The sequence below is a fragment of the Diabrotica virgifera genome, chromosome 2, assembly GCF_917563875.1.
Source record: "Diabrotica virgifera virgifera chromosome 2, PGI_DIABVI_V3a".
NCBI lineage: Eukaryota > Metazoa > Arthropoda > Insecta > Coleoptera > Chrysomelidae > Diabrotica > Diabrotica virgifera.
Window position 1 is genome coordinate 31,617,131 of NC_065444.1, and position 24,438 is coordinate 31,641,568.

General features: G+C 32.4%; 1 protein-coding gene across 3 annotated transcripts in view; it reads right to left on the reverse strand.

The window, feature by feature from the left end:
- The window catches only part of LOC114337816 (relaxin receptor 2), an 800,386-nt gene that overhangs the window by 603,945 nt on the left and 172,003 nt on the right, over positions 1–24,438 (reverse strand). The window lies entirely within an intron of this gene.

Sequence of the window (24,438 nt, forward strand, 5' to 3'; positions counted from 1 at the left end):
TTTTTTAAACTAATCATTCTAAGCCAGTCAAACTTCTAGAACCTATTAATACTACATAAATAAAAAATACCAAATAAGGTTAATGACTAATTTTAAATAGGGTGGTGATTAGGAGGTTGCTTGCGATCACTTTTTCGCCGAAAAAAATGGGGACTGACATTCTTTTCATTATAAGTCACTTAATTTTTGAGCTAGAGACTTTTTTTATTTCTAGCGATAGATAATTAGATATTTTTAAATACTATAAAAAAAATGAATAACCATTTTCAATTTCGTTGCAACACGAAACTACAGTCGCATCATTATTCCAGTTCAATCAGAGAGTGCAGCAAGCACCTCTACCGGTTTCCAAACTTATTAGCCTCTCATCAGGAGGCACATATGCTTCTCTTTCTGACCCAACTAGGACAAACCCCAACGTGCAGTCACGGATGGCAATGAACGAAATGGCAGGGATGCCCCAGCGGCAACCGCTAGCAAAAAACTAAGTTTTCAATCTAATAGCACATAAAACAATATCCAAAGATGTTACTCTACATCCTACCAGATTGAAAACAATGGGAACCTTCTCTGGTAACACCTCCGAGGCTTCTACAACTTGCAATCCATAACGGATGCTGAGACTAAGGAAGATGAGGGAATTTTACAATTTATAATTCACGTCCCATCTGCTCAGCGCGGTAAAGTTCCAACGAGAATGGTTCCCTTCGTACTCCAATCAGAGTAAACATGTAAATCAAAAATGAATAATCATTTTCCCCCCCTTTTGGGGGTAAAAAATACATGTTCGAAATATGTCCGGAAATGGATAAAATGACTAATTCTAAGAAACTTTTAATCTATAAAGTTTTTTCACCAATTTAGTACTTTTCGAGTTATTTGCGAGTTAATATGTTAATTTTTCTACAAAATAACCACGTTTTCAGATGGTTTTTCGCAAATAACTGAAAAAGTAAGTATTTTGTCAAAAACAAAAAAATTTTATCAAAAATATAGCACGTAAAAAAATGAAAAACATGGTATATATATCCGTACCTCAGAGCAAAACTGTATTAAGTCCAAAATTTCAGTTTTTTACTTTTTTAGCTCACTGGGCTTAAAATTTTCCGCTCTATTCATTGGTGTTTCTTATTCGCTGTTTCAACTGAAATTGGCCAAAATAGCCTTGTATGAACAGTATTAAGTTTACACTTCGCTTAGAGCAAAAAAGTATCTTCTGCACTTCAAATGTATTAGATCCAAAATGGTGATACGTTTCCCAGGGCAAAACCATATTATGTCCAACAAAAAGTATTATGTCCCACATAATGCAATTCAGGCAAAGCATTAAGTCCACAATTTTTTAAAATCTGGCAAGTTTGTGCTTCAGAGGGCACAAATTCACCGACAATTTTGGAATCATGAGACAATCATAGATGCAAAAAGACAGTTTTTATGTTCTTATCTTAAAAGAAAGGTGTATAAAAAGAAAAAGAGAACGAACAGGTGCTCAAGATAGGCCATTGAAACTGGAAATATTTTTTACCATTGAAGAAAATAGACTATAGATATTTCTCAATATATTGTTAGATGTAACTTAAAAAATGCAAACAAGTGAAGTTTTAGAATGTGACAATAGAGGAAAGCAGCCATCTAAAAATAAAGTAAAGAATGAAGTACAAAATAGGATTCATGAGCATATAATGGCCTATCCATATGAAGAATCACATTATAGTCGAAGAAGGACGGCGAACAGATATTTAGGAGATCACTAAAATATTTCTACAATCAAAAATGAATAACCATTTTCAATTTCTTCAATTTTTTTTTATTTCTACAATAGTTAGGATGTTTAAGGAAGAATGATATTTGAAAGACATTCCTTCAGACGAAGTAGACAAAATGGCTTTACAATCACATTTTTAATATGGAATTTAATTTATCATTCGCTGTTCCTTCAAAAGATACTTGTGATAAATGTGATGAATTTCTGATCAATCTATTATACAGTCAACTTATGAAGCTAAGTGAGAAAGTGATGGTATACAAATTAAAACATATAGACAAGGAAATGTTAATCAATAGCCCTGGATAAAAAGTTTTAATGATAGATTTACAAAAATGTCTTCCTTTCCCAAAGCTAACTGATCCTCAAAGTTTTTACAGTCTAAAACTCTGGTGTTTTAATTATACAATTTATGATTCAACGGAAAAACAGGCGAACTGTCTGTGAGATGAATCAATTGCTGGTTGGGGTGGAAACGAAATGGCCTCATGCTTGGTCCAGTACATTCATTCATTACCTCAAATCACAAGTTCTATTGTTATTTGGACCAATAATTGCTCATCCCAAAACCGGAATTCACAAATGATTATGTGCTACTTTTATCTACTTTCGAGATATCCACATATAAAAGAAATCACTCACAAATTCCTTTTTCGAGGGCATACGCACATGGAGGTGGACAGTAAACACAAAGTTATAGAACGAGAGGCTAAAAAATGCCCTAATTTTCAAATTATTGGAAAATTTTCGGAAAAAACAAATATTTCGAAGTGTATGAAATGACAATTTCTAATTTTAAAGACTTTAATAAACTGTGCAATTCTTGCGATTCGCCGTTTCAAAATAACCTGGGATTCTGTACTTTAAAACAGACTTCGGTTTGGAATTTAATAGTGTATTTAGACTTAACCGAAGAGTTGGTAGAAGAAATCATCAATCTGTAGAAGATTTTCTGATTTTGTTGATAGATACCTTAAATCCGATAAGTACTAAAAATTCAATGATCTTCCGCTAAAGTGGGTTCCAGCCCGGATTCACAATTTTTTTTCAGACTCTAGTGCATAAAGACACCATTCAAATTACTGATATAGTGGCAGTAGCCCTGCATTTTTTAGTTTCTAATTATTTTTTTATGTACTTTAAAAAGTTATTGTTAATTTTTTTAGTTAATAAAAATCCAGTTGCGTTACAACCATTTCTTTTTTTTTAATTCGAGTTTTTTTAGGTCTCGTTTTAATTGTTTTGTTACAAATACGTCCGTATAATATTTTTAGTTCTTTATATCGAGATTTTTCCTTAATTTTGCAAAATAGGTATGATATTTTTCGTAATAGAGCTCGTAATGGCGTCTTTGCCATAGGATAGATAGCAAAATTAATATTAAGTCACAGTCAAAGATTTACTCTTTAGAGCGAAAATGTGTTAAGTCCATTTTTTCCAAAAACACAATAATTTTCAAAAAATTTTCCTTTTAGTGATAAAAATAACAATGATCATTATTCACATTTATAAGAATTTGCTAAATAAAATTTAATGTATTAAATGGAAAATGTTACAAAACAGTAAAAATAATTTTTATTTTCGCTCTCCTGTAAAATTTACATTTTGTGACTTAATACACTTTTGTTCTGAGGTACGGATATTAGGTCACTATACCTACTAGAAGCAGAGTTATAGGTACCTATTTTTCATTAGCTATAACTCTGCTTTTGCTAGGTATAGAGACCTAATATATACACCGTTTTTTTCACTTTTTTATAAGCTAGAGTTTTACTAAGAATATTTTTTTTGACAAAATGTTTAAGTTTTGATTTAATTGCGAAAAATCGTCTGAAAACGTGGTTATTTTGAGCTTATTATAGAGACCTAATATATACACCGTTTTTTTTTTACTTTTTTATAAGCTAGAGTTTTACTAAGAATATTTTTTTCGACAAAATGTTTAAGTTTTGATTTAATTGCGAAAAATCGTCTGAAAACGTGGTTATTTTGTTGAAAAATGAACATCTCTCTCTCTCTCTTCAATCCTGACCCCCCGGAGGGAGTGTAGTGGTCGACCTGATGTCGTGTATTGTCCGTCTCCAAAGATCTCTGTCTCTGGTCATTTCTTTTAACTCATGCATAGGTCTTTTGCATATTCCCGTAATTTGATCGATCCATCTTGTTTGGGATCTTCCTCGTGATCTTTGGCCTTCCACCTTTCCTTGTATAATGAGTCTTTCCATGTTTTCTGTGTTGGCTCTTTACTGGAGAGCCGTTGTCTAACTTTTAGCTCTCTTAAAATCGAATTATTTGTTCTATGGTCGGTCCAAGGAATTCGTAGCATTCGTCTCCAACAGAACATTTCAGTGGCATCTATCTTTCTTCTTTCCGAATTTCTCAGGGTCCAAGATTCACATCCGTAAGTCAGTATTGGGAATATTAAGCAGTTGATCAACCTCATCTTTAACGCTCTTGAAATTTGACAGTCCTTCCATATTGTGGTCATTTTTGCTGTGGCGACTTTTGCTAGATCACATATACGTTTTATTTCTTCCTGTAGTGACCCTGTGTTTGTGATTAATGATCCCAGATATAAGTATGAGCTCACAACCTCAAACCGATCAATTGTGGTTATATGTGGATGATTGTTATGTAGTCTATCCACTATCATGGTCTTTGTCTTTGATATGTTTAATTGCAGACCAAATATTTGACTTTCGTTTTCAACCAGTCGTATAAGATCAATCAGCTCTGCTTGACTATTTGCAAGAAAGGCTGTGTCATCTGCGAAACGTAGGTTGTTTATTTTATGTCCATTTATTGAGATGCCTTTTTCCGATCCTTCAAGTGCTCTTCTCATAATATGTTCTCCATATATATTGAATAATTGTGGAGATAGTGTACATCCCTGTCTGACACCAAATAAACATATTCACTTGCAAATAACTCGAAAAGTATTGATTTGGTGAAAAAACTCTATTGAAAAAAGTTGCTTAAAATTAGTCAGTTTATCCATTTCGGGACTTGTCTTGGACATATATTTTTTCACACCCGAGATGGGGTGAAACTCACCCCAGGGCGAAAGCACACATTGGCACCATATCTCTTTTTTCATTGACATGTTAACTATGTGTATGCCAAATTTTATGTCAATCCAAGCGGTTCTTTAAAATTTACAGCAAAAACCGTGAAAGAATGTACTATATGCGATGTTCATGAAATTTTGAGGATTCTCCGGTAGACCCATATTTCAAAAACCTCCAATTTATTTACGGTTATAGCTTTAAGGGTCCATGTATAAACTGCATACACAAGACATAATTCTAAGCGTATATAATGAAATATGTGTAGTGGCCTACTTTTTTTGTGGCGACACACTTATTTGCTTACATTAAGTTCTTGTTTGTAGTATAAAGGAATGGCTGTCGAAGGTAGAAAATGATTTTTTGGATACATGTAATTTATACCAACGCTTACGTATTTTATGATAGTTGGTACATATAGTGTCATAAAAGTCGAAAATACCTTGAACGTTTTTATCTTCTAGGTATCTAGATATCTTCTTTCTCAGTTTATGTGGAATAATTTCCTATTTTATTTTATATCCCACATTCAAGCATCTATTTTACGATTGTTTACCTAAGAGCAGATCTATTGTCATAAAAATCGGACGCAATATTAGTAGATAGGAAAGGGCATAAACTGTTTAAGTTCTATATATTTATATTTTCTTTCAACAAATATACTTATTTATAACTTGTTATGGCAAAAAATAGAAAACAGCTTTCTTTTTATTATTGGCTAAGAGCACTTGAGCATAAAAAGGGAGTCGGTTAAATTAAGAAAAGATATTAGTATTCCAAGTAACAACGCTTTATAGCTGTATAACCCTTAACCCTATAAGGATGCTGAAAATTTTATGTGTAAAAAAAGTTACTATACCCTATTCCACGAACATACGCCTGTTTTGGATTATTTCGACAACGAATATTTTACTGTGCAAAATAAGAAGAACGAAAGTAAATTGCAAATTACATTGTTGTCTATTGGAATAATTATTAGCGCCATTTACTTTCGTACTTCTTATGTTGCACAGTAAAATATTCGTTGTCGAAGTAATCCAAAACAGGCGTATGTTCGTGGAATGGCCCATTAACAATGAGGTGCTTTGGCGCAGGAGCAAACAAAAAAAAACTACTAAACAGTATAGACCGTTTTATGGTAATCGATGGAGCATACTTTATAACAACTACAAGTATAGCTTCCCCTCATCTTCCTTAGGATTTTTATACATTTCTATTTAAAACATCGAGTGGAGAACCTTTTGATCGATTTACAAAACGGGATGTCTTAAATATTATTGGTATTATTAAGATTATTAATTATTAGGTAAACTATGGTTTACGAAAAATCAATTTCTCTTTCGAAATATTTGTTATTTTTATTTAGCGTATGGCTCAATACATGGAATAAATATAATAATAATTGTAAAAAAAACGTAAGTACATAATTCAAAAATACAAACATAAGCTTATACAAAAACGAACATAGGCAAAATACAGATAAAATATTAGATAATACAAACAGATAAGGTTATATCTTTAAGTCAAGTTGAGCTATCCATTCAAGGCCTGCAGGCGTAGTTTTGAAAAAGTCTTTTGGGTCTCCTCGGTATGCCCCCAATTCACATGTCTCCACTATGTGTTGGATGGTTTGATCTGGAGCACCACAGTCGCAGCTGGAGGTAGGCTGTCTTCCCTATTTATGTAGGTTATGTGCGCATACTGCATGTCCCGTTCTAATTCGGTTTAGGCTCTTCCATATATTTCGTGGCTGGTCGAAGCGATCAGGCTTTTGGACTGGGTCAATAAGGTTGGATACTTCAGGTGAGGCTTCCTCAGTCCACAGCGTGCGCCATCTGGAGGTAACATTGAAATCATCTGCTGTTAGCTGTTAGGCTGTTCTTATGGGTGGTGTTCTGGATGGGAGTGGGGTTTGCTGCTAAACTCGGGATGTCTTCATGCATTGGTAGGTGCAAGTTGCTATTTACTTTCGAATACTCCGTTATCAAGGCCTTTGTTTTCGTAGAATAGGCGGAGGAATGTGGCTAAGGATGGGAAGCCAATATAGTGGAGTAGTCTTGATGCAACCACTAATTATTCTCATTGCTATATTAAGCTGCGTATCAACTACCTTCACATGACGACTATTTAGCCAGACCGGTGCACAGCACTCTGCCACAGAGTAGACCAAACTTAGCACAGATGTTCGTAGTGTGTCCGCAGATGCGCCCCAGTTGGTACCACAAAGATTCTGGATAAGGTTCTTTCTACTACTTATTTTTTGTGCAGTTATTTGTAGATGTTTTTTAAACGAGAGAGTCCTGTCCAAGGTAACCCCCAGATATTTTGGGTAAGGTTGGTAGGGTAGTGCTACATTTGTCATTTTGACCCCTAATTTTTGGTTTGACTGTTTGTTATTGAGGTGAAAACAGCTTACCTCAGTTTTATTTAAGTTGGTTATCAGGCGCCATTTTGTGAAATATTCATATAGTTTGTTGAGGTCGTTTGTCAGCACGTTTTGAGTAATTTCAAACTGTTTGTGTTATACTGCTATTGCTAGGTCGTTAGCGTAGCCGAAATATTTGTGATCGAGGTCGACAAGAATAATCATGTCATCTAATTAGATGTTACATTATTCAAAAGAAAGAGAGGGCGGCATGTGATTGATGGTTCATGACGTCACGTTTATATGCAATACGCGGTAGGGGTTAAGGCATATTGGTGCTGGTCGAAAAAAAGTTTCACGTCACCAAGCGAAAATACCTCTACTACTAAAGAATAATCAATAAAAGAAAAATACAATACTGGGATCATGTGTTGAGAGGTGCAAGATATGAATGACTTCAAATCATATTGGAAGGTAAAGTACAGGGAAAAATGTTAGTAAAAAGACGCCAGAACTTGTGGCTGCAAGACCTGAGAAGAAGCTTGACCGCTCATCCGTGTAGTAGTTTCCAAAGCTACAATTGCCATTTGGATCGCCAACCTTCGGAAGAATACTAATAGTTTATTCAAAGCAGCAAATACTGATAAACATTGAATGCAGACAAATTAATGGCTGATCCATTGCCTAAGTCAGTATAGCTATGATGATTCACTAAAACCTATTAATTTTTTCTCAGTTTTTTAATTGTATTATACACATGGTATTGTGATCCTATTAACGAATTAATCTTAATTTGCATATATTAAACCAGATTAAATGAAAGCTCACAGTAATTTAGCCTACCAATAACATTTTATACCTTTTGTAATTCGATAATATAATATAATACAGTAACCATTACGATACGTTCTCTTTTAAATTTAACAATTTAGAATCAAAAATCTAATTATGCTGAAACATTAAACCTTTCTCGTTTATTTCGCTCTCATAACGATTTATTATAGGTGCCAAAAATGTTTGCTTTGGCTGGGAATTAAAATGAAATATAAGAGGACTAAAAGGGCGCCACGTGACTCGAACTTTATGTTAAAATAATATAGACACTTAATACACACATCGGAAAGCCAAGGAATATTTTTATAACATAAAATTATCATAAAATCATCAAAAATAAATCATGTGGTTGTTTAATTGCAATTGAATCTATACAGTTACTCATCCAGTAGATTTTTCTGAGTACCTAAAACAAAACAGCAAAAGAAGTGATAATGAGTATTTGGTGACGTTTTTAATAGAAGATGAAAAACTATGGTTTGTAGACTGAATTTTTGTATTGGACAGAATTATGAAGAACCTCAAAGCTAAAAAACTAAGTACAATAATTGGATACGGGAACATGCAAACATTAAAATTACAACAAACTAAGTTTTCAATCTAATATTCTCCTTTTCATGAACATTTTTCAGTGCGTCACAAATTATAGAAAAAAAGGTAAGTCCGTGATAATACACATTTATGACATTTATTCTAACGTGACATTTTAGTTAAATCTGACAGTTGTCAAATTTTATTTTCAATTTGGAATAAAACCAAATCAATTGTGTCTATTGCATTTATAAAATGGTATTTTCTTTCATTTGTATAGTCTTATAAATTGTACAGATTATATTGATAATATTATTATTTTATTTAATAAATAATTCTTTTTTGATTATGGCGCCATCTATCGACAACTAGAATAATCACCGAACTAGAATAATTACCGAAGTATTCCCAGACGTGCCTTTTTTCTGTCACATACAATTTAATGCGTTAGAGAGAAATCGAAAAACTGTGACGCACTGAAAGATGATCATGAGAAAAAGAATAGCACATAAAACAACATCCAAAAATGCTGTTCTACATGCTACCAGTCTGAAAACAATGGGAACCTTCTCTGGTAACACCTCCGAGGCTTCTACAATTTGCAAGCCATAACATATGCTAAGACTAAGGAAGATGAGGGAATTTTACAATTTATAATTCACGTTCCATCTGCTCAGCGCGGTAAAGTTCCAACGAGAATGGTTCCCTTCGTACTCCAATCAGAGTAAACATGTAAATCAAAAATGAATAACCATTTTCAATTTCATTACAACACGAAACTACAGCCGCATCATTATTCCAGTCCAATTATGGCTTGCAAATTTTAGAAGCCTCGCAGGTGTTACCAGAGAAGGTTCCCATTGTTTTCAGACTGGTAGCATGTAGATCAGCATTTTTGGATGTTGTTTTATGTGCTATTAGATTAAAAACTTAGTTTTTTGCTAGCAGTTGCCACTAGGGCATCCGTGCCATTTCGTTCGTTGCAATCCGTGACTGCACGCCTGGGTTTGTTCCAGTTGGGTCAGAGAGAGCAGCATATGTGCCTCCTGATGAGAGACTAATAAGTTTCGAAACCGGTAGGGGTGCTTGCTGCACTATCTGATTGGACTGGAATAATTATGCGGCTGTAGTTTCGTGTTGCAACGAAATTGAACATGGTTATTCATTTTTTATTAAAATTACAGTTTATATAGTTTATGTAGATGATATTGTACAGGTACCAAACAATAAAAATAAAATGCAAAGACTGATGAAGTCCTGAACTCCAGAAATGGTAAAAATTAAAATAGAGAAATATATAAAATAATGTGTGTGTGTACTTTGTACGCACGTAAGAAGTTATACTTGTATTATATGATTTAAACAAAATTAATATACTTTTTATTTATATTTTGTTTAAATATTAAACTAATTTATACTTACTACTTCTCAAACATTTTTATTAGAACAGTGCCAAAAATTAAAATAATAAAAGAATAAAACACATACAAACACATTAAACAAGCCACAAATGATGTCTGAACATTAATTGTCGAAAATTTTTTTAACTAAATACGTATTTTCTGAAAATACAATTATATAATAAATATACTTATAATTATAAAATATATTAAAAAAACAAAAAAGAAAGTTTATATTGGGACTCGAACCAGCGCTGATAAGCGGTGTTGGTATTGGAATTCATTCGCCTTCAACGCTTAGTCACGGACACTATGTGTCATTATTTACGAAGATCGACTGACTAAACGGATTAAACTTGTGATATTTTGATATTTTGAAAATTGATCAAATTATTTTAATTTTGAATTGAAATGATTTAGAATTGAAAAAATACAACAAAACATAGAGTCAGAAAACAATATATTAGGTGAATATTGATAGAAATTTTGATGGTAATCAAATTATATAAATAAAAGTATTACATACTATGTATTTTGGCAGATCAAATAGGTAGGTTTATACCCATGATACATTAACAATTATTACGTACCTGTTGCTTTTAAAAACTATTTAAAAGTCACTACAATATTATAAACTTTTTTGTTTCTGTCCTCACAACAATAAAACTAATATATTATACATTTGTTTACCTTTACCTTTACCTCCAAACCACAGCTGTCCTGCAGCTGCCATATCGGATAATTTTTGACATGTCATTTGAACATCCAATCAGAACAAAGTTATAATGCGCATGCGCCGGGCTGATAGGTTTTAACATATAAAAATTCACCCTCTATCGCCGGTAAAGAAGTATAACTTCAAAAAAACAAAAAGGTAATCAAATAGAAGTCCAGAACAGTAAGCAGATTAAATGTAATTTTCATAATAAAACTTACAAACTAAAACTCTGAAAATTACTTGTTTAATGTTTTATTTTGTAAAAAAAGAATGTGGTTTACTTTGTACGCACGTAAGGAGTTATACTCCAATTATATGATTTCTTAAAAATAATTTTACTTTAAACAGTTTGTGTTATTTTTTTTAAAACATCAAACTAATTTTAAAACTTTCAAAAAAATAAAAAAAGTATAGGATTGCTCCGGATTCGAACTCAAGTACGCTACGAGGTCTGTGTCTATATCGGTTCGGACGTACCTAATGACAATTCACGGTAACAAACAGGCAAGGTGAAGTATAATAAATATACAATAAAATATTTTAGTAATACTCATCTTACTCCTGAGGAAGACCAATTCAAAGACACAAAAATTATAATAAATAGATTTACTATAAACACTAATATATTCTTTTCACACCTTTTCTTGCACTGATATATTTATTAGCCTAATAAAATAAAAAAAAGGCAAAATGTAAATTCGTACAGGTTGAAACAAATTTTATATCAAAGTTTAAGTGTATACAAAAGATATTTTCAAAAAAGTATCCAAATCATACAAGGGGAACATTGTTTAAATAATTAAAAAGGGGTCATTTTTGCAAAAAAATTACTTTTTTAACTGCTGAGGTCATTCAATTACTAATCAAAGTCAATAGGATTATTTTATGTAAATCTTTCACATAAGACTTACTTAATTAAATTTGACCCCCTCTTTATTTAAATAATTGTATATAAAACTTTAAAAACACATTTGCCAAAAATTATTTTTAGCGTCATAAATAAACACTATAAAATATCTTTTTTTACAGAAAAAGTTGTGCTATGTTACCAGTATTAAGCAAAAAAAAATTGGTCAAAAAATATTTAATATTTTTTGAGATATTGAATTTGTTTATTAAACGTTACTATATTTTCAATTGCAAAAACGCGGTTGTTGCCAAAGAAATATTCACCTGAATAAGATCTCGTTATTTTGATTTTTATCGATAATTTCGATAAATGCATTTATAGATTCAAATGTCAACGAAACTCCCCCCTAAAATGGCATTTGAAAATTATTCAAATTTGTTTATATTTTGTTTTTTTAATAACGTCGCGGGGACTAAGTATTTTGAAATACCGTTTCAATAATTGGGTTCCTGGGAATTTTTTACTAATTAACAAAATTTTTTTGTCGTTTTTTCTTCTTCTTTTTTTTTCTTGGAGTTATATTACTACGGGCCCTTTTAGGGTTAAATTTCATTAAGAATATTGAATCTGAGTTGTAGATTCTAGACCTAAAAATATTAAGATTTAACTAAAATCTCTTAAATAAAATGTGGCTACTTACTGAGTTACAGGGTGTTTTATGTAAAAATTTAAAAATTATTGTTACCAAGTAATTTAAAACTATTTGACGTATCCTTATCATACTTGGCAGAAAGTGTGGCTATTATACACCCTACTAAATTGTGATTAATCGTTTCTAGCTATTGCCAGAGGCGTACGACAGGGGATAGTGAATGATTAACCCTTCCCAAATTCTACGCCACTAAGTGAATTACTATTTTAGCGAAATTTTTAGATTCTCCAATACTTTGTATGTAAATAACTTTATTGGTATCGATAAAGTCATCAGTTTGCGAGATATTGGAAGTTTAAAATGAATGAATTATTAATGAATCAAAATAACTATGTTTCATGTTAAACGTCCAATATCTCGAAAACTAATGACTTAATCGTTACCAGTAAAGAGTATATTATTTACACAAAAAGTATTGGAGAATCAGAAAATTTCGCTAAAATAGTATTTCCCTCAGTGGCGTAGAATTTGGGAAGGGTTAACCATTAACTATTCCCTGTCGTACGCCTCTGGTAGTAGATTGAAACTTTTATTTATCACAATTTAGTAGACTGTAGAGTACTCACACTTTCTGTCAAGTATGATAAGGATACGTCAAATAGTTTGAAAGTACTTGGTAAAAATAATTTTTAAATTTTTAAATAAAACACCCTGTAACTCAGTAAGTAACCACATTTTATTAAAGTGATTTTAGACCAATCTTAATATTTTTAGGTCTAGAATCTACAACTTGAGATTCAACATTCTTAATGAAACTTAACCCTAAAAGGGTCCGTAGTAGTATAACTTCAAGAAAAAAAAAGAAGAGGAAAAAAAGACAAAAAAATTTGTTAATTAGTGAAAAATTCCCAGGAACCCAATTATGGAAACGGCATTTCAAAATATTTAATCCCCGCGACGTTATTAAAAAAACAAATTATAAACAAATTTGAATAATTTTCAAATGTCATTTTAGGGGGAAGTTTAATTGAAATTTGAATGTATCTATACATTTGTCGAAAATATACATAAAAATAAAAATAATAAGGTTTAATACAGGTGAATATTACTTTGGCAACAACCGCGTTTTTGCAATTGAAAATAGAGTAACATTTAAAAAACAAACTTAATATCTCAAAAAATATTAAATATTTTTGGACCCTTTTTTTTTAAATTAATACTGATAACATAGCGCAACTTCTCCAGTAAAACAATATATTTTATAGTGCTTATTTAAAACGCTAAAAATACTTTTTTGCAAATTTGTTTTTAAAACTTTATGTTTAATTATTTAAATAAATAGGGGGTCAAATTTAATTTAGTAAGTCTTATGTGAAATATTTACCCTTCAACTTTGCATAAAATAATTCTGTAGACCTTCATTAGTAATTGAATGACTTCAGCAGTTAAAAAAGTAATTTTTTTGCAAAAATGACCCCTTTTTAATTATTTAAACAATGATCCCCTTTTATGATTTGGATACTTTTTTGAAAATATCTTTTGTACCCACCTAAACTTTGATATAAAATTTGTTTCAACCTGTACGAATTTACATATTGATTTACATGTAGTGTAATTTTATTTTACTAGACTATATACACAACTTGAAAGATAGCAACTAAACGCCATGCTGTCTATGTGCGCATGCGCGCATTAATATGAAATTTTACTCTCAATTGCGCCTAAAGGAGTATAACTTCAAAAATATTTATGTATTTTGTCCAAAAACTACTTGTTTCTTTAAAACCTTTTTTATAGAAAGACGTCATTAATACTCTGTTATTGTATTCTACTGGTTAAATCCTATCATTTGAGGCGCCGCGGCGCGCCGGTCGTCATGATTGGATCAATTGGAGCAAAGGTGCAATATATCGTAATGCCATACTTTTAAACAAAACATGACGTCAGAATGATTTATTGATGAAAACCATATATCGACGGTCCCATTCTAATACCCCGTACCTATCTGCAAAAAAAAACAGAATTTCCGATTTTTGCTGCAAACGATTAACAAAACAGTTATCCATCTATACACAAAACCCCGATCTAAACAAAAATTCTAGAAACCTCTAATACAGGTCATCTATTACCATACCTCGTAACTGAATATATCTAAAATTGATAAGAAATTCCCCTATCATAATAATTTGAGTTTGTATTCATAATATCGCATGGTAGGGCTAATTGCCGATACGGGATATTGCTGTAATTTTTATACGAATATTTTTGAAGATACGGGGTATTGTAAAAAACCTCCTACTGTAAAAAACGTGTATGTATATTCTAAAATTGCCTATTTCGTTTTGGATAATATAGTATTCAACAGCGATGCCAAACTTCTGATGTCAAAATGATTATTAATGAAATTGGGATATATATTTTTATGTATAAAGCAACAACAACAAAACTAGGAAAACAGTAAATCAAATATATATATAATATTTTCACTCTGCCATCATTTTGGACTCAACCATTTTCTGGAATATACTTATACAGTGAGGACGTTTGAGTTGAAATAAATTCATTATCTCGAGAAGGGGCGAATTTGGAGAGAAATGCTGAGATAGGTCGATTTTTATTTTTAAATTATGACTTTTTGGCATATATACCCTACTAGTGACGTCATCCATCTTGGCGTGATAACGTAATCTATGATTTTTTTAAATGAGAGTAGCGGTCGTGTGATAGCTCATTCGAAAGGTTATTTAATTCTATATTCAGTAATATAAACGTTAACATAATTATTTATACAGGACGTTCAAAAAAATTTTTTTTGAATTAAATTAATTGAGACAAAAAGAGGAATGTATGTAATGCAGTTATTTCAAAATATATTTGCGTGCGGTCAGAAAACAGAAAGAAATGTTTATTTGACAAATAAACTATAAATAATTGTTTTTCGCTAAATTCAATGTTAAAATTGCCACCAACCTCTCTTAGCAGTTTGAACATTGAATTTAAACGAAAAGCAATGTTTATTTGTGAAATAAATATTATTACCTGTTTCTCTGACAGCAGTAAAATTTATTTTGAATTAAATAAATTGCTTACATTCTTCTTTTTTTTTAAATTACTTTAATAAAAAAATGTTATTTTGTACACCCTGTGTAACTAATTATGTTAATGTTTATATTACTGAGTAGACAATTAAATACCCTTTTAAATGAACTCTCACACAATAACCACTCTCATTTAAAAAAAAATCATCTATTACGTCATGACTCCCAGATAGATGACGTCTCTAGTATGATATATATGTATATGCCAAACAGTCATAATTTAAAAATAAAAATGGACCTGTCTCAGGATTTTTCTTCAAATTCGCCCATTCTCGAAATAATGAATTTATTCCAACTCGAACGTCCTCACTGTATAAATAACTTATTAACAGATAAACAAAGAGAGCTGATATCTTAAAGTAACATCACGGAATCAAATATTAAACTATCGAGTTGATTAAACTTCTTGTAACAAACACAGGAAAAAATGTATTAAGGTCATGTAAAGTGGCATCGATATACAGATGCAACAGTGAAAATTTAAAAAGTATATCTTAAGCCTGAAACATAGAAAATGACCTAGAATGCAAACTTTTACAATAGTTCCTATTGGAATGAGAAAAATCGGCATAAATATTAGTTTGTCTTCTAAAAACGGACTAAAAGGAAAATTCATACATGTTATAGCCCAAAGACATAATTAGCCAAAATCAAAATAAAGCATTCGTGAATTTAGAAATGAGTTACTTCTTTCATAATTTTACCGTTGAAAGTTTTTTCTTTTATTATTTGCGAAATCGATCGAAACCTTGTTGAAAATCATATAGGCTTGGATCCCGCGTACCAAAAAAGTTGATTAATAGCAAGCTCAAAATTTGTTAATAGCTTATCGGTGTCTAGTCGGATAAACTTTGATGTACAGGAACACTGGAACAGGGGAAGTTTTAATTGTGGAAGAGGTTAAAAATTTGGAACGTCAGACTACGAAAACGTCCCAAGTATTTTGTCGGACAGAGCTTCCAATTGATTTGTTACCCTTTCATTAAACTCTCATGCAAAATTCAGACAGCTATTTATCACCAACATAATTCCTGTCATTTGACATATTCTACGGGTCAAACTTGTTTAATTGGTAAAAAAATACGTCTGATTTTTGCATGAGAGTTTAATGAAAGGGTAACAAATCAATTGGAAGTTTTGTCCGACAAAATACATGGGACGTTTTCGTAGTCTGACGTTCCAAATTTTTAACCTGTTCCACAATTAAAACTTCCCCTGTTCCAGTGTTCCCATACATCAAAGTTTGTCCGACTAGACACCATTAAGCTATTAACAAATTTTCAGCTTGCTATTAATCAACTTTTTTTTTGGTACGCGGGATCCAGACCTAATATTGCACTGTATGCATGTCCCCGTGATGCAAGTTTTGATAAAGTTGGGATTTAAGTTATTGATGTTAGTTGATGTAATAGTGTTAGTAACACCAATAACAAAGTCAATATAAGCAAACTTTCAAACTGTACGGAAATTTGTGACTTTAAATTTATAATGAATAGGGAAAATTTAAATGAAGGTAACTCGCCATGTATTTGATGTATTTTGCGGAGATTGTGTACATAAATTTAGCTTAAAAGCTTTTGGTTCAATAAAAGTTAATAAACCATTTTAGACTAGCCAATAAAGGAACCAGCTAAGAGTAAACTGCCAGCGCTATAAATTACGCGAAAGTAATAAATATAGATTTAAAATATCCTTAAACCAATTTAAAAGTGAAAAAAAATGTATACATTGTATTGCTAACATATGTACAGCCCAAGACAGGAAAGGGGTCAAAAATTTCAAGAAACGCCGGCGCTATACCAAAAAACAAGGATCGACAGTAACAAGGACCAATGGAGAGATACCAATATTAGATGGAGATAAGGGTAAGGAAAAGATAAATAAAGGTGTTACTAGTTTTAAGAAGGAAGATACTTTGATAGAATTAATTATTGTTAAATAGAGTCAAACCCGCTTATTGGAATAGCCTTCGTGCCAAGCAAAATATTCCTATAACCGGGATATTCTAATAACCGGTCAGTGGTGGTTAGTAGAAACGCTTCGGGACCTCAAATGTTTATTCCTTAAACCGGGATATTCCTATAACCGTTATTATAATAATCGGGTTCGACTGTAATAATAAAAGAAGTAATAGGATTAATTCTAAGAATAAGTATAAATTTTGATGATCATCATCATCATCATCATCAGAGCCGTTCAATCCTAGTGGTATATGGCAATTAGCAATGCTAGGACATATAGCAATCCTTTTTTCCAGGTGGATTATTCCTGTTTGGTTTATTTCTTAGAGCTGTGTGCCTTTGCAGCGTTGGTTATGTATTTCTAATCTTTTCAGTGTCTGCATCTTGTTTTCCAGTCTTTTATTTCCATTATTTTTATGTCTTCCTCTATCTAGTTTCACCATCTTATCTTAGGTCTTCCTCTTTTTCTTGTTCCCAAGGTGTCCAGTTCATAATTCTTTTTATCATTTCTGTTAGTGCTCTTCTCATTATGTGTCCTGCTCATTCTTGTCCTTTTATGAATCTTGCTATGTTGTCTCCTCCCATTTCTTGTTGAATTTCTTTATTGATCTTTATTGTTGTTTCTCTGTCGCTTGTTCTTTTTGGTACCAATATTTATCTCGTTATTTTTCTTTTTACTATTCTTGGATCATCTTTATCTTTTTGTGACAGCGTCATGGTTTCCATTGCATACGTGATAACTGGTCTGATCAGTGCCTTATACATTTTGATTTTTGTTGGCTGCTGATGTTTTTGGATGTGAGCAGTTGCTTATTCCTTCCAAAAGCTTGATTTAAAGCTTGATTGATGAAAAACAATTGATTTATAATTTTGATACTCAATATTATTAATGAAAGTTTGCATTTAACAAAGGCAGCAGTTAACAAAAAAAAAATGAAAGTGATTGGAATAGGTTAAGTAAATTGGAGAAGGAGACTAGTAATGTAAGTAAGAAGGGCACATCAAAATAAAACGTTAATATGGAAACGTATTAAAAAAATAGAGTGTATCTCTTCATCTTAAAAGAGATTAAATTGACAGCTGAAATGGAAGAAAATAAAGTAAAAATAAGTGTAAGTGAAATAAAGAAGGAAAACGGAAGCTGGCAAATAACAAATAAACATTCGTTAAATTATCTAGGAGTAAAATTGGAAAATAGGGCCAAATAAGTACTGGGCATAATAATAACCTCCTTTTTCATTTATTTAAATTAATTTTTGTCACTATCAAGTTAATTTTTGAACTTCAGTCTTTCAAACGGTGCTTTTTAAAATATTTTTTATATAAAAGAAGTCAGTCGTTAATTGGCAGCCAAAGCGGACGGTTGTCTAAAAAGCTTTGATAACCAAATCTGGTTTCGTTATCCGAAAAACAACTATTTTATTGTGTCCAAAAGTGATGAGTGTTATTTAAAGTGTTTGGAAAACTTTTCACGCGAATTAGATGTACTCGAACATGCAAAGTTTCCGTTGTCTCATAAGAAACATTTATGTCATTTTCAAGAGTGTTTCTGTTCCGCGCGAGTGCTAATTAGTGAAAAAAAAACTCGAACTTTGTGTCAAAACATTCTTCGGTTTGTTGTAAGTGTTGACAACAGTATAAAGGTGGGAATCACCGCTCCAAAGTAACGTATTATTTCATTATTATTATTTAAATAAATATTGCAATTTTATAAATATAGAGATTACAAAAGCATTAAAAAAAGCCGACGGGGGTTAATTTTCCGCAGGGTTGAACTGAAATTAACCCCTCTCGCGGTTTTTTTTTACATAAAATCAAGAAAAATAATAAAAATTAAAAAAAATAAGAAAAGTAGAACAATATTTTATTATACCAAAAACTGTTAACTGTAAATAAGAGGTTAGTGTTTAGATTCAAAATTATTGATAATAAAATATATTATTTAATAACGCATGAGAATATGCTTCAGATCTTAACGACTTTAAACCATGAGTCAAAATTATAATACTCAGTATGTACAGTATCCACAACAGAACATTACTATAAATCCATCACTAAATTCACTAAACCAATGTGCAGGACCGTACGCGCAAATTCAATATGTACCAATTCAACAGTCCTTATATAATAACACAGCTCAGAGTATTCAAAACGTGCAACCGCATTTAGTTTCACAACCGATGCAGCCTTCTACTAGTGCAGCACAATATTATCCTGTACTACCTGTTCAATCGCAATCCCAAGCTGAATCTGCACCAGATGATTGGAAACACGTACGTAACAAAAAAAGAAATCGAATTGATAGCCCGGAAAAATATATTAGAGCAACAAAACAATCCAAAATAGATGATTACTGGTTAAACTCACCAATATCGACCTCCAACAAATTCTCTGTATTACAAAAAGAACAAAACGATGCAAATCAGGATACAGCTACAGAAGAACAAAACGATGCAAATCAGGATACAACTACAGAAGAAAACCAGAGCCAAAATACAAATACAACTACTAAAACGCCACCAATATTTGTCTACAGTGTTAAAAATATTACTCCGCTTACCAAACTAATACAAACGATTGCAAAAGATGCTTATGTATTAAAAACTCTCGCCAATGACCAAGTAAAAATAATGCCTCAAAATAATGAAGTCTACTCTGTCATAACAAAAGCACTAGAAGACAAAAATACTGAATTTCATACCTACCAACTCAAAGAAGATCGCTCATTCAGAGTTGTACTAAGAAATGTACATCCATCTACAGATATCAACGAAATTAAGGCGGAAATCCAAAGCGTAGGGCACGAAGTCATAAATATCAATAACATTCGTCAATCAGGTACTAAAAAGCCATTACCACTGTTCTACGTTGAACTAAAACAAGCCGAGAATAACAAAGATATATATGAGATCGATTCATTGTTGAACTATAAAGTAATTTTTGAACCTCCACATAAAAAACGTGTAGTACCTCAGTGCATAAAATGCCAACGCTACGGCCACACCAAAAATTTTTGCTACCTTTCTCCAAGATGTGTTAAATGCGCGGGTAACCACAGATCTGATCAGTGCTCTTACAAAGAAAGAAACAACCAGGTGAAATGCGTGCTGTGTGAAGGAAATCACCCAGCAAACTATCGTCGGTGCTTAGTCCACAAAGAGCTGCAAAAAAGAGCATTTCCACAACTGAGAAGCAAACCAACAAGTCAGCCTGTCCAATCAAACCAACACTTAGTAGTCCCGAATGTCACCTATGCCAGGTAGCAACCGCTGGTAATCAAATACCATCAAATACAGCTCCCAGTCTTCAACAATCCACTGACATGCTCGAACTTAAAAATATGATCAAACAATTGGTAGAACAAATGAGCACAATGTTAAACCTCTTAACCGCTCTCATTGCTAAAAAACCCTAAGATGGAGGCGTTTCTAAAACTAGCTTCATGGAACGCCAATGGCTTATCACAACATACACAGGAAATCAAATACTTTCTACACCTTCATAAAATAGATATACTGCTAGTATCCGAAACTCACTTTACACAAAAAAGTTACCTTAAAATTCCAAACTATACTATATATACTACTAATTATCCAGATGGATCAGCACATGGAGGCTCTACTATTATAGTTAGAAATACAATAAAACATCATAATGCTGGCGAGTACCAAACAAATCATATTCAAGCGACCAATATTGTGGTTGAAGACTGGGATGGACCACTTACAGTATCTGCGCTGTATTGCCCCCCACGACACTCTATCACAAACGAACAATTTAAAGATTATTACAATTCACTTGGGAGCCGCTTCATAGCAGCAGGGGACTATAATGCCAAACATACCAGGTGGGGATCAAGACTAATCACTCCGATAGGTAGAGTTCTCTTAAATATCATAGAGTCAAATAATATGGATTATTCATCAACCGGCGAACCAACATACTGGCCCTCGGACAGAAATAAAATCCCCGATTTGGTCGATTTTGCTGTAGTTAAGAACATCCCTAGGTCTAATATAAAAGCTACATCATGCTACGAATTATCTTCTGATCACTCGCCTATACTATTCACAGTTGGAACCCAGGTACTTATTAAAGAAATATCCCCCTCACTTTATAACAGACGCACACACTGGCCAAAATTCAGATCTATCCTGGAGAACAAGGTGTCTCTAGACATTCCACTAAAAACCAAAGAGGACATTTTTCTTGCTGTGGAACAACTAACTACAAATATCCAATCAGCTGCCTGGCAAGCAACACCAACAATACAAAATAAATGCATAATAAATGACTGCCCACAAGTTGTCAAAGAAAAAATTTTGCTAAAGAGAAGACTGAGGAAAAGATGGCAACAGACCAGAGATCCTGCTGATAAGCGTAGATTCAATAGTGCATCAAGGGAATTAAAAAAGCTCTTCGAAAATCTCAAAAACCAATCACTTCAGTACTACTTGGAAAATTTAGATTCCACTAAAGATACCGATTATTCGCTATGGAAAGCCACGAGAAAACTGAAACAACCCCAGAAACCGTCACCTCCAATTAGAAAATCGGACAGAGAATGGGCTCGTAGTGCACAAGAGAAAGCAAGTTGTTTTGCAGAGTATTTTTCCGAAGTATTTACTCCCAATCAAGTGAATTCACCTGTGGAAGTAGACGTATTCTCATTTCTTCAAAGTCCATATCAAATGAGTTTGCCTATTCCGAAATTTAAATCGTCCGAAGTCATCTTGGCTATTAATAATTTAAACGATAAAAAATCTCCAGGGTACGACTTGATCAGTGGAAAAGTATTGAAAGAATTACCTATCAAATGCATAAAACTTATAACGTTTATATTCAATGCCATATTAAACTTAGGTTACTTTCCTGATCAATGGAAAGTGTCTCAGATAATAATCATTCTTAAACCGGGGAAACCTCAAGAAGAAACTACATCGTACAGGCCAATCAGCCTCTTGCCAATCACGTCTAAAGTTTTCGAAAAACTATTAGTAAAAAAACTCGAACCCTGGATCAAAAATCTAATTCCAGACCACCAGTTTGGATTTCGATCCCATCACTCAACAATCCAACAAGTTCACAGAGTGGTAAAACATATAAATGCTGATTTTGAGGCCAAAAGGTACTGTTCAGCGGCATTTCTTGACGTTAGGCAGGCATTTGACAAGGTATGGCATGAAGGCCTCCTATACAAGCTAAAAAAGACATTACCGCACAGCTTTTACATTCTTCTTGAGTCATATTTGTCAGGTAGGTGTTACTTTATTAAATACCAAGGTGCAATTTCCAAACTCTATTCTATCAAAGCTGGCGTACCACAGGGTAGCGTACTGGGACCTACCTTGTATCTCTTGTTTACCGCAGATATACCTCCACCTCTTCAGGAACCACTAGAGGAGAGACCACTTACAGAAGAAATGATGCTAGGAACATTTGCCGACGATACTGCAATCCTAGCCTCACACACAGACCCTATTTATGCCTCGCATATCCTTCAAGCGTATCTAGACAGAGTACAAATTTGGTTTTTGGAATGGAAAATTAAAGTGAATGAAGGAAAATCTATTCAAGTTACATTTACAACACGAAGAGGAACTTGTCCTCCTGTAACTTTAAACAATCACCAATTACCATCAGCCAACGAGGTAAAATATCTTGGTATTCATTTGGACAGAAGTCTCACATGGAGGAAACATATCTGGACCAAGAGAAAGCAACTAGGTCTCCAATTCAGAAATATGTATTGGTTAATGGCCCGTTCATCAAGACTATCTCTGGATAATAAATTGCTGCTCTATAAGGCAATACTTATGCCAATCTGGACATATGGGTTGGAACTATGGAGAACAGCCAGTCACTCCAACATCGAAATCATCCAACGCTTCCAATCAAAAACCCTCAGAACCATCACTAATGCACCTTGGTACATCAACAACAGAATTATTCATCGAGACCTTAAAACTGATACGGTACAAGAAGTCATCACAAAACATAGCGCTGCTTACATTGCCAAGTTGGAGGATCATAAAAACCAGTTTGCACTTAACCTCCTAGACAATTCCCAAGAACAGCGTAGGTTAAAGAGGTTCAAACCATTGGACTTACCATTTAGAGTAAACTTTTAAACTAATGAGTTAGTAGTTATGAAATGTAATTATTTTGTACACAACTTTATAAAAATTGTACTTTGATTTTGCCAGTGGGTAAAATTTTCCTTGTCCTTAGTCAATGTAATTACTTTTGTTTATTGTTGACAGTCAACAGATTGCAAAATAATTTTAAATAAAAAAATATATATATATAAAAGAAGAAGCGGTGAATATTTGAAAGGAGAAAGCTAGGTCGGTATCTAGAAGACGTAGGACATCGTATTTTTTAATTTGCATAAAAATGCTGTTATTTCAAATAAATATAAATTAACTTCCTTTATTTTCATGCGTCTGAGTTATTTTAAATATTTTTAAGTTTAAAATGACTTCTGTAAAGCTACTACAAACTTTAGTTGCTTCTGGATAGACACTTTTTATTCATCACCCTTTATTGGATACCAAAGTATATTTATAATACTTAAGACAGTACTTAGTTGTAGACGGTAACCATTGTATTCTACCCAAGGCTTACTTCTCCTCTATCTATTAGCTTCCTTTTATTTTTCGACACCAAATTATTATTATGTATTACACACATACACACTCACAGTATGTCAAGTTTAATTATATGTTATTGCTTGCTTAGCAGAAAACCACTATGTCATCAAATGCACATCGTTTTGTGCTTTACTTTCGCAAGTAAACAATTAATCATAAATATGTTTTGTTATTTACTAATCCATAAAAAAAAATCGTAGTAAAGTATTTCGTATTTTAAAGGATTTGTAAACTAAGATTTTGCAAAAACTACTCTTGATATGTTTATCTCTCTATTTTCACTCTATTTAACAGTTTTCACCTTCACTATTTAAAATTGCATAATAGCGATCTTAATTTGTTTATATACTGTTTATAAGTAAAAAATAAAGTTTAATATTTTGCATCTTGTGTTTATTACTTATTGTTATAACCAAATTTATCAAAGACATTTGTTAGATAACTGTATCAAATAAGATCTTCAGAAAATCCTTACTTCTCTGGTTTATATCATCTCATAATAATATTATGAAAAAGATAATATTATTATCTTTTAACTTCAACCGG